The sequence below is a fragment of the Musca vetustissima genome, unplaced genomic scaffold (genome assembly GCF_032173495.1).
Source record: "Musca vetustissima isolate MV318-11 ecotype Yass unplaced genomic scaffold, APGP_CSIRO_Mvet_v1 utg22238, whole genome shotgun sequence".
In the NCBI taxonomy this organism is placed as follows: domain Eukaryota; kingdom Metazoa; phylum Arthropoda; class Insecta; order Diptera; family Muscidae; genus Musca; species Musca vetustissima.
This window is the reverse complement of record NW_026881336.1, coordinates 88,515-101,961: the sequence shown is the minus strand read 5'-3', so window position 1 is coordinate 101,961 and position 13,447 is coordinate 88,515.

Here is a 13,447-nt window from a genome sequence, read left to right as displayed (position 1 = left end):
GGGGTTTTGATCGTATTTTTCCGCCGAATTAGCTGTAATTTAGTATTTTGAGTTCTTAATAGGTACCAAATCTCTCTACCAAAAATTATTAATATTCGCCCCCTTTTTGGGGTAGTCCCCATATAACCCCCTTTTTATACCCTCCACCATAGTATGGAGGGTATATTAATTTTGTCATTCCGTTTGTAACTCCTCGAAATATTCATTTCCGACCCTATAAAGTATATATATTCATGATCAGGGTAAAATTCTAAGACGATCTAGCCATGTCCGTCCGTCCCGTCTGTCTGTAATCACGCTATCTTCTGAAGGAATTGAGATAGGGTGCTGAAATTTTGCATAGGGTTGTCTTTTGTCTGCAGGCAGGTCAAGTTTGAAGATGGGATATATCGGTCCACGTTTAGGCATAGCTCCCATATAAGGGTACCCGGCAAATTTCGGTATTTTAGGGTTCTTGAGCGCCTTTTTCAGCCGAATTCGCTGAAATTTGGTACATTGGGTTCTTATTGGATACTAAATGTCTCCACAAAAAATTATAAGTATAGGTCCATATTTTCTGGTAGCCCCCATATAACGGAACCTCCTAATTTTCAGTATTTTGGGGGTTTTGGTCGTATTTTTCCGCCGAATTGGCTGTAATTTAGTGTTTTGAGTTCTTAATAGGTACCAAACCTCTCTAAAAAAAATTATGTATATAGGTCAATTTTTTCGGGTAGCCCCCATATAAGGGTACCCCCCAATTTTCGGTATTTTGGGGTTCTTGAGCACGTTTTTCGCTGAACTTTGCTACATTGGGTTCTTATTGGGTCCTTAATGTCTCCACAAAAAATTATAAATATAGGTCCACTTTTTCTGGTAGCCCCTATATAATGGTACCTCCCAATTTTTAGAATTTTGGGGGTTTTGATCGTATTTTTCCGCCGAATTAGCTGTAATTTAGTATTTTGAGTTCTTAATAGGTACCAAATCTCTCTACCAAAAATTATTAATATTCGCCCCCTTTTTGGGGTAGTCCCCATATAACCCCCTTTTTTATACCCTCCACCATAGTATGGAGGGTATATTAATTTTGTCATTCCGTTTGTAACTCCTCGAAATATTCATTTCCGACCCTATAAAGTATATATATTCATGATCAGGGTAAAATTCTAAGACGATCTAGCCATGTCCGTCCGTCTGTCCGTCCGTCTGTTGTAATCACGCTATCTTCTGAAGGAATTGAGATAGGGTGCTGAAATTTTGCATAGGGTTGTCTTTTGTCTGCAGGCAGGTCAAGTTCGAAGATGGGATATATCGGTCCACGTTTAAGCATAGCTCCCATATAAAGGTACCCGGCAAATTTCGGTATTTTAGGGTTCTTGAGCGCCTTTTTCAGCCGAATTCGCTGAAATTTGGTACATTGGGTTCTTATTGGATACTAAATGTCTCCACAAAAAGTTATAAGTATAGGTCCATATTTTCTGGTAGCCCCCATATAACAGAACCTCCTACTTTTCAGTATTTTGGGGGTTTTGGTCGTATTTTTCCGCCGAATTGGCTGTAATTTAGTGTTTTGAGTTCTTAATAGGTACCAAACCTCTCTAAAAAAATTATGTATATAGGTCAATTTTTTCGGGTAGCCCCCATATAAGGGTACCCCCCAATTTTCGGTATGTTGGGGTTCTTGAGCACGTTTTTAGCTGAACTTTGCTACATTGGGTTCTTATTGGGTCCTTAATGTCTCCACAAAAAATTATAAATATAGGTCCACTTTTTCTGGTAGCCCCTATATAATGGTACCTCCCAATTTTTAGAATTTTGGGGGTTTTGATCGTATTTTTCCGCCGAATTAGCTGTAATTTAGTATTTTGAGTTCTTAATAGGTACCAAATCTCTCTACCAAAAATTATTAATATTCGCCCCCTTTTTGGGGTAGTCCCCATATAACCCCCTTTTTTTATACCCTCCACCATAGTATGGAGGGTATATTAATTTTGTCATTCCGTTTGTAACTCATCGAAATGTTCATTTCCGACCCTATAAAGTATATATATATATATTCTTGATCAGGGTAAAATTCTAAGACGATCTAGCCATGTCCGTCCGTCTGTCCGTCCGTCTGTTGTAATCACGCTATCTTCCGAAGGAATTGAGATAGGATGCTGAAATTTTGCATAGGGTTGTCTTTTGTCTGCAGGCAGGTCAAGTTCGAAGATGGGATATATCGGTCCACGTTTAGACATAGCTCCCATATAACAGTACCCCCCAATTTTCGGTATTTTGAGGTTCTTGGGCGCGTTTTTCAACCGAATACGCTGAAATTTGGTACATTGGGTTCTTAATAGGTTCCAAATCTCTCCACCAAAAATTATGAATATAGGTCCATTTTTTCGGATAGCCCCCATATAAGGGTACCACCAATTTTCGGTATTTGGGGGTTCTTGTTTATATTAAAATATTTATCTGATTTGTTCCGCGTTTTGAGTTTGGTTCTAAGACTCTGTTGTAATCATTTCACCTGCGGAGGATAGCGATATAAAAAATTAGAATGTAAGGTTCGATAATGATTTATAGCCGCATTTAGACCTAGTCTCTGTGTGGAGGTTCCAGAAGAATTGGACCAATTTTCACCATCTTCGAATATTAACTAAATTTGGATGAAATCTAAATTTTCTGAAACGAATTTTGTCCAAAGAAACATGGGGTCTAGAACGACATTGAGGCACACTTTCACCGTGATAAAGTGTATACACCCTCATTAACCATAATGCTGAGGGTATAATTATCCATTATAAATAAATTTTAAATAAATTTCTGAAATTTGTATTAAGATTTACACAATAATTTACATAATTTTTAGAAATGTTTGTATAGGTCCAGTTTTTGGTATATTCCCTATATTTTCATTTCTAGTACCTGTCAGTATATCTATGGTGGAGGGTATCCAAAGTTCGGCCCGGACGAACTTAACGCTTTTTCACTTGTTTTTTTTTACATAATCCGATTTTATTGGATTTTTTTGGGAAAAATTACTGACTCATACCAATACATAATTTAATTGGATTTTTTGGAAAATTTTGGAATTTTTTTTGGAATCCTTATTACATATATAAATTACATACATCAAATACAAAGCGTTTATATATAAATTATGGCGCAATTTTCGGCGTCATAATTTACCGACACATACATATTTTCTGGAACTCATACTATTTTACATCAATACATAATCGCCATATTAAGATTTTTTGGCGGAATTTTTCGGCGTCGTACTTTACATTTACATATTTTCTGGAGATATATACTACTATATATCAATACATAATGGTCATATTACGATTTTTGGTGGAAAAATTGGGGTCATCGCAACACATACAATTTTTATGAAATCCATTTGTTAAACAAAAATAATTGAAGGTTATAAAAACTTATATTGGCAACCTCAATTAATTTATTATAACACTTGGATATTCATGACACTAATATTGAAAATTTTTTTGAACAAAATTTTTTATTGGCTTTTTTGGAAAAATACTTATTTGCGTCAAGAATATTTGTTAATTACAACAAATATTTGAACAGAAAGTTTAACCTCTAAAACTTTTTGTCTTTGCTCCAAACTAAAATCCTCCTGCAAGCGGAATTTTAAGCGATTTTAGACATCGTTGAAAACTTTTAAAAATTTTTTGGATAAATTCTGCGAAACGTTAATTACTTTGGAAAAACTTAGAATATTTTTTGCAACCGACATACAACGTGGATTACAAAACACCATTTAAATTTCTGGACAACTTTGTGGATTTTTAACCTTTTTTGGAAAAAAATTAAAAACTTTATTTCGTATCGCAACCCATCGAACAATTTGGATTGGAATTACCCACTGAAATTTTTTTTGGAGAATTTTTTCGATACTTTTGAAATTCTTGGATTATACTTGCAACATTTTTTACAACCCAGCACCCATTCTTATTGGAAACTATTACTGAATTTCTTTTGAGAATTTTATTGGAGATTTCAACTTGGATTTTGGATTTTAAATTCACATTAATATTTTTGGCAACCCATAACAATTTTGGTAACCCAACATACTTTTTTTGGATTTTGGAACAAATTTTTAAATTGCTAAATTTGCATAACTCTCGTTTGGTGGACAGACAGAGTTGCTCGATAAACGTCTTGAAGTTTTTTTCTCTACATTTGGAAAATTTTCTGAAATTTATTGGATTCGCTTTTTAATATTGTCTTTGAACTGCACCAAATTAACAAAGTCAAATATTCTTTTTTCGGCTTGAAGAAGAAATATTTGTTTCGAATATTTTTTTCTTTCCTTTCACTCAACTCAATAATAATAACACACACTCAGACTCTAAAAATTCACTTTGTCCTTGGTCAACTAATTTGGGAATTAATTTCAAAATTTTTACACCGTAAAATTCTTTGAAAACGTTTTTTGAACCCATAATAACTTACTTCCTCGAGATTTGAGCAACTTTATCATATTCTTGCAAGGCAAAAATTTGTTATAGAGTCAAACGCTCAACATTATCAAGATGGAAAAACGTATGCGTGAAAAATTTGCAAACTGCGTAAACGATTTGCAGGATTTTGCTTCAATTTTCTCAATTGCAAAAACAGATGAGGACGTACATTCTTTGGAGGCTACAAGAGTGGAGCTGAATTCATTTTATGATCAAGTGAAGCGAGCGTATGTGGAGTGCAGGGATCATGTTCCAGAAGCCGATGAGAAACCAATAGACAAAAATAAACTGAGAACACATTATTTGGAGGCAATTGACACTTATAAAAAGGCGATAAGTTCCATAAATGGACAAATCCAGACCATCAAGCAGCAATTGGAGGAAAAAACCAAACGGGAGTCTCAATTGGAGCAGAAACTAAACACAGAAGCCGATTTTGCCCCGATATCAAGATTACCACCATGCGATACCGACTCTTTCAAAGGAGGATACAATGCTTGGCCAACATTCCGGGATTTATTCACTGCAATTTATATTCAAAATTCAAAATTGAGTAATGTGGAAAAACTGTTTCATCTTACACAAAAGACAACAGGAGAAGCACGAGAAATAATAAGTCATGTTCCTTTAACAAATGATGGATTTGGGTTGGCTTGGAAACTTCTAACGGATAGATACGAAAATCGAAGGATGCAAGTGAACGAGCAAATAAAAATACTGTTTAATTTGCCAAATGTTACCACAGACTCTAGTTCAAGTATTGAAAAATTACAAAGAACAATTACTAGTTGCATACAGACTTTGGAAACATTGAAAATTGAAGTATCTGGATGGGATCCAATTCTTATATACCTATGTTCCAGTAAACTTCCCAGATCTTTTCTAGAAGATTTTGAAAATTCACTTGAAGACTGCAAAACTTTACCATCATGGGATGATTTTAACAAATTCTTGACTCACAAATTTAAAACTTTGGAATCGGTTGGGAACATTAAACCAAGTTTTTCAAAAAATGGTCAAGAAAAATCGGATCCAAACAAAAGGATGAAATATACCAACAGTTTTCAAACAAACATTAATCCCGAACCCTGAAAAATCCAGGGAATAAAAACAACCCAAATTCTCAGCAACCAAAACAAGCTTACCAAAATACTTGTCAAATCTGCAAAGCAAATCATTTTATTAGAGATTGTCCACAATTTCAATCAAAAAATGTGAATGACAGAATTCACGTTGTGAAAATGTCTCATTTATGCTATAATTGCCTTTCTTCAAATCACGGAGTTAAGGAATGCAAGAGTCGTTTTGGCTGTAGGAACTGCAGTCAAAGACACCACACTTTGCTACATAAGGGAACGGAAACCCAACTTGCAATACAACCCCTAGATAGAGATGAAGCACGCCCTAGTACAAGTGCTGCAGCTCTTACCACACTTATACAGTCCACATCGAATAAAGAACCAGAAAATATTACCACATTAACTCTGCAGGATAAAGGAAATAATCCAACAAATCCCAGAGACACATTACTTTTCACCGCAATTGTACAAATAGAAGCAAACGGTCAGTTTTATAATGCAAGAGCAATTATTGATTCTGGATCTCAGTCATCTTTTATAACTGAAAAATTGAAGAATCGATTGAATTTACCAACAAAGCGAAATCTCGTACATGTTACAGGAATCAATCAAATTATTTCGGAGACTTCTGCTAAATCATGCCTTTTTACATTACGTTCAAGATTAGAACCCAACTTTAAATTGGAAGTTTGGGCACCTGTATTAAAGTCATTACCCTCAAATTTACCACCTTATAACTTGGATAAAACAACTGAGAGATGCTTCAACTTTGGATTTAGCAGACCCTAAATTTTATATAAGCCAACCAGTAGATCTTCTAATTGGAATGGATATTAGCCCACTTATATTTACAATGGGAGCTCCTATGAAGTCAATTGGAAGTTTGCTGGCACAAAAAACTGTTTTTGGATGGATTATTGGCGGACCATTAGCAGATGGTACACAAAATAAGAGACAAATTACACTTTGCAATACTATTTCATTGGAGAAAATACTCACACGTTTTTGGGAGGTGGAAGAGACCCCAAAACAGGTTTTGAGGTCAGAAGAGGATGTGTACTGCGAACAAAATTACATCGAAACCACAAAAAGAAATCAAGATGGCCGATACATTGTTACCCTCCCCTTTAAAAAATGTGAAGAACTTGGAGATTCTAGAAATATTGCACTTGCTCAATTTTATAGGATGGAAAGAAAACTTTGGAAAACACCTGAAATCAAAGAAGTTTATGACAAAACCATCCTAGAATATCTCGAGTTGGGACACATGAGGAAGATTTCCCAAAATGATATTAACAAAACTCCAAATTACTATTTACCTCATCATGCAGTTATAAAACCTGAGAAAATTACTTCAAAACTTAGAGTGGTTTTTAACGCATCAAGTCCCACATCGAACAAAAAGAGCTTGAATGATAATTTATTTGCGGGTCCAATTTTACAACAAGATATTGTTTTGCAAGTTTTGAAATGGAGATTTTTTAGATATGTCTTCAACGCCGATGTGACCAAAATGTACCGGCAAATATTTTTAAACCCCAGCCAAACTCAATTTCAAAGAATTTTATTCCGAAAATCACCTTGTGATCCAATAGAGGACTATGAATTACTTACAGTCACTTTTGGAGTAAACTGTGCGCCGTTTTTGGCATTACGAACGCTCATGCAATTGGCAGAAGACATAAAAGATATGTACCCATTAGCCTCAAAAATTATTTCGGAAAATTTATATGTCGATGATGTGTTAGCTGGAGGACACACATTAGAAGAAACTATTAAATCTCGAAAAGAACTTATTGCTGCCATGGAATCTGCAGGATTCGAGTTAATGAAATGGGCAGCAAATGACTCACAAATTATTGAAGATTTGTCAAAGGAAAAATTGCTCCCAGTAAATTTGCTTGATATTTCTGAAGACGCATCTACCAAAACTTTAGGCATTCGATGGAATATATCGGGAGATTTCTTTACTTTCACACCTCCAAACATGGAAAATAGAAATTCCTATACAAAACGGGAAGTACTTTCTACCATAGCCAAATTATTCGATCCTTGTGGTTGGCTAGCCCCAATTGTTGTAGTAGCTAAACTCGTTATGCAGCAAGTTTGGCTGGATAAGATAAACTGGGACGACATTTTAAAACCCATTACTATGCTGAATTGGAAAAATTTCGTAAAAAATAGTGGTGATATTGAAAATCTTAAAATTCCACGATGGATTCATTACTCTCCAAGCAGCAATATTGAAATACATGGATTTTGTGACGCTTCGGAGAGTGCTTATGCTGCCGCATTATATATTAGAGTGGAGAAACCAAACAACGACATAGAAACTTTCCTTTTGACCGCAAAAACAAGAGTCGCCCCTATTAAAAAAATCTCTCTTCCAAGGTTGGAATTATGCGGAGCTGTTTTACTGTCAAAATTGACAGCCTCAATACTAAAAAACCTTCAAATTTCAAATTTTTCTGTACAATATTGGACAGATTCCACTATAGTTCTTGCATGGCTAAAGAAACCCCCATGTCATTGGTCGACTTTTGTCGGAAATCGAATATCTGAAATCTTAGAAAATGTTGGAAATGAAAACTGGAGACATGTAGATTCAGAAGATAATCCAGCGGACATTGCGAGCCGTGGTTGCCCACCTAGCGAATTAATTAAACACCAATTATGGTGGAATGGACCGCATTGGTTAAAATTACCAAAAAATAATTGGCCTTCACATGAAATTATTGAAGAAACTAATATTGAAGCAAAAACAGTTAAGGTTTTGGCAACAAACATTGGGGAAGACCCATTAAAGAATTTCTCCTCTCTATCGAAAGTTTACCGTACCTATGCATATGTTTTGAGATTTCGAAGAAATACTGGAGAAAATAGACGAAATTTGAGAATTACATCTCCAGAACTTACTGCAGAAGAAATCCATGAAGGCAAAAGAGCTGTCATAATCAGCACACAAAAATTCTACTTTCCAGCTGAATATGAATTATTACAAAAAGGATCTCGAATATCATCAAGCAGTACTTTATTAACATTAAACCCTTTTTTAGACTCGAAGGGTATTATGCGAGCAAATGGTAGATTAATACAGTCGCCAGTTCTCACCTACAATGAGCGCCACCCTATTATTTTGCCGTACAATGCTAAATTAACACAATTACTTGTTGAATTTACACACAAAATAACATTACATGGTGGAAACCAACTCATTACACGAGTCTTAAGATCTGAATTTTGGATATTCAGACTAAAACCCTTGGTCAAAAAGGTCATCCACAACTGCAAACCATGCGTATTATACAAAAGTCAATCACAAAGACAAATAATGGCATCCTTGCCTCCAGAAAGAACCTTACTTTCACGCCCATTTAACAATACTGGAGTCGATTTCGCAGGCCCATTTAACATAAAAAACTTTACTGGAAGAGCTTGTCTAATAACTAAAGGATACGTTTGCGTCTTTGTCTGTTTCGCAACAAAGGCCATACATTTAGAAGCTACTAGCGATTTATCAACCCAATCATTTCTTGCAGCATTTTCCCGCTTCGTTGGCAGACGGGGCTGTCCATCATGTATATATTCTGATAATGGAACGAACTTTGTCGGAGCTGCTGAAATCATTAAAAAGGATAGACTCCAATTTTTCAAAAATTTACAAAATTCTGTCATCCAACACAATATTCAACACAATCTCAATTGGAAATTTATTCCTCCTGGGGCACCCCATATGGGCGGTCTATGGGAGGCCGGCGTCAAATCTTTTAAAATACATTTGCGAAAATCAATTCCGAAAATGAACTTTACGTTTGAGGAATTTTGTACTATTTTAACACGAATTGAATCATGCTTAAATTCTAGACCCTTGAGTCCAGCTGGTGAAGATCCAAATGATTTTTCTCCGCTGACGCCAGGTCACTTTTTGATTGGCACGCCAATTCTTGCTCCACCCGAACCTGATTTTTCCGATGGTGACTTAACTCTAGCCAACAGATGGAAAAGACTTAAAATAATTTCCCAACATTTTTGTCAAAGATGGAAATCAGAATATCTCAGAGAGCTACACCGTAGAACAAAATGGAAATATGAGAAGGAAAATCTGAAGGAAGGGGATTTGATAGTCATTAAAGACGATAGACTCGCTCCGACTGAGTGGAAAATGGGTAGAATAGTTAAAACATATCACGGAATAGACACTAACGTACGGGTTGTTGACATACGTACTACTGGAGGAACGATAACTCGACCCATATCAAAAGTCGTCAAATTGTTTTCCGACTGACTAGTCGGTCCCCCCTTTACAAAAAACCTTGGTACTCTCCTCTCACTCTTTTCAGACATGGCAGCCTACTTACAAGACCGTGATTGGCAACCAGAGAACCGAAGCCATCGTCCGGCCCGGCGTCAGCAAAACCCCAGGTCGGTGGACCGTCAACGCCGAGAAGATGAGCGAAGCAGATCATCCCAACGACGCCAGCAACGAGATGACAGACGTGAACGCCCCAGCCATTGGCAACACGCTTGCGGTCTATGCCAAGAAGACCACGCCTTAAGTTCGTGTCGCCGTTTCCTGAGCCTCTCACCATACCAACGATATGAGACGGTAGAAAGAAGGAGTTACTGCAGGAACTGCCTAGCCAGAAGCCACCTTGCCCCAGATTGTTCATCTCTAATGAGCTGCCACAAATGCGACATTCGCCACCACACCTTGCTTCATGGCGCCCCTCAAATCGACGAACCTATGGCAACCATCCCCGATGTTATCGTAAAATTTACTTGGGATCTGGTGTTTGTACCAACAGCAATGGTACGGGTGGTGGCGGATGGCAGCGAATCATATGCAACACTGAGGGCTCTGATCAATCAAGCCTCCGTAATGTCCAGAATATCATATTCCTCCTTCAGACGTCTGGGGTTGAGGTCCTTCCTGCACAAAGGGAGAAGATTCTGTTCATTCAAAGTTATGAGTCGGAATATGAACGACAATTGGGCATTGAAGGTTAACGCGCTGATAACCAATGAACTCCCCTACCGACCATACGAGGACCCCATAATAGAAGACCCTACTAAAGATTTCCCTACAAATAGGCTGGCAGATGTCGATCCACGAGGCAATACCCCCATCGAGTTGGAGCTAGGCGGCGACACGTACTCAGCTATAGGCCGCGAAGGCCGGATGTTTACTGGGCTGGGTGATGTGTACGGGTATGAAACAGCAGTGGGATTTGTCATCTCTGGACCCATTAAAAACCTCGAGAGGAGCTAGAAGATCTCACTCATTCACGGAGGGGGAGAATGTTCGGTCAAAGACCTTCATAATTTTTACAGTGGTAACATTTGCCCACCACTGTATGTTGTTTTTCAATTTTTAAAGACTAGCGGTACATATGTAATAGGCATATACCTTTTTTAGTACTGCTAGCCGCTTTGCTGCTTTCCAAAAATCCTGGAAAACATAATTAAGGCTTATAAGGTGATGGAAGCAGCAAAGCGAGTCAGTCTGAATCGTGATCTCCCCCTGTGAAAGTGATTTTTTACACAATTACAAAACATACATAGTGAAAAACATAACAATTATTACAAATCACACAGAAAACTAAAATTGTAAAGTGAAACGAAATATATACAAAATTAAACAAGCCAATTTTAAATACACAAATTACAAAATTAAACTTAAAGTACACACAACACATATACATATATTAAACACACAGAGAATTACACATAAAAGAAATTACACATACTTGAAATAAAGATATAAAAAATTGTTAAATACGAAAAATTATACAAGAAAAACGAATTACAAAAAAATATAAAATTGTACACCAAATGAATAAACAACCAATTACAATTACAACCACAGAATTACAACATAAGTGAATTACAATAAAATTACAAAAACACAAAAAAACAAATGGTATAAATTACAAAGAAAAAGGAAAAAACAAGGTTTGTACACTAAACAATATGTATATGTTTTGAGATTTTATCACAAATAAAGCTGGTTTCGTTTCCTATTTAGAAGACGTTCAAGTTTCAGACAATGATTCAGATATTGGCTCACCATTAGTTGGCGTTTTTAAACCTCTTTATCTTCGGTCCATATTTTGGCATAGTCTGATTTTAGGTACTTTGAAAGTAATAACAAATACCCTATAAATTGCCTTTAATTCGGTATTTCATGTAGGGTAAAAAACTTCTCTGTAAATTGTCGGTATAGTACCACTTTATGGTATATATCCCACATTGTCTACCATTGAAAATCGGTCCAGCCGTTCCTTAAAGATAAGTTTTTTTTTCTCAAAATGTCCATTCACAAAAACCTTCCCACTGCAATTACAGATAACTGAAAAAAATTTGGATTCAAATCGGTCCCATCATATAATAATTTTTGTAAATTGATTCAAATTAATTTTACTTACTAACTTATCAATTATACTTTTTTTGTCTGACTCCCACGCTCATTTTACGAAAATAGGTTATTTATAAATTGGTGTCGTAGTAATTAACGTCGACACACGTCGATTAAGCACCTAATCTCTAATCGGGCTAAACACAAAGAAGCTATATATCGCGCCATCTGTCGGACGAACTTAAAATTAAACAGAAACACTCATCACGCCCATAGAGCATATACATAAAGATTGGTCAAAATCGGTGCAGTAGTTCTTGAGTTACGGTGCAAAAACACAAAAATACTAAATATTGCGCAATCTTTCGGACGAACTTCAAACTACACAGAAACACTCCTCACGCCACACAGAGCATGTATATACAATTTTGTCCCAATCGGTGCAGTAGTTTTTGAGTTTAGATAGAGATGTGAAACTAACTATGTGTTCATATTTAATGGTTTGGTCTTATAGATTGCTGTGATAATCCTAAGAGATGGTCTTAGTCGATTTGTTGTTGATAACCACCCTGTCCAAGCAATTTCAAAGCAGCGGCCATTTTAGTGGAGTTCAAATTGCTGTGGCTCTATTTGGAACGTTTTTAATAGCGTTTAATACATATATAATCATTAATCTTTATTGAGACGAACATTTTGTATAAATATTAAATATTTGAATTTTGTCACATAATTCGTACATCTATTTTTATACCGGTGGTCACTTAGGGAGAGTATATTTGATCGATCTCTTAATTTTGTTTTTAATTCATTTGTTCATCATTCTCAGTTTTTTCTAACCATAATTATTTATTAATCCATAATTATTTTTTTAACACTCGTACCAAACATTTTCTTTCCTAGGCCCAACTACAATGTTCTAAATTCTCATCAACGGTGCACTGTTTCTTTTTGCCTTCAAAGCTCACACTAGACACTCATCCAAACCAACAAATCTTTTTCCAATAGTGCGTCATTTTTTTTTTTTAATTTTCTGTCATTTGTTCGGGAAAGAACTTGTACTATAGTAAAACTGTTACAATTTTGCACTGCAGCGTGGGGTTTATTCATCTGCGGCACTCTCCGTACATGCAAGACAACCAAGATCACTTCAACCAAATGGAATTGACTTCGCAACGTCTATCACATCAGTCCATTGTGTAAAAGCAGTGGACTGCTATAACAACAACATCGTAAGGTAACATCGCATATAAACCAAAGTATGATGACTCAGCTGCTCAACAGATGATTCCTGACCTTCGCAATCATTGAGAAAATAATTTTTTTAATAAAATAAAACAACCACAATTTAATTATTGTCTTTTATTGATTCAAAAAAAAAAAAAAACAAATTAGTTTTTAGTTTAAATTATTAATATTTCAATTGCTAATCAATTAAATGCTAACAAATACAAATAGTTTCCTTACATATTTGATGTAATAAACATGTTTGATGATCTAAATATATCATAATTGATTTCATATTTACCCTGTGTGCATGTTTTTTTTTTTTTTTTTTT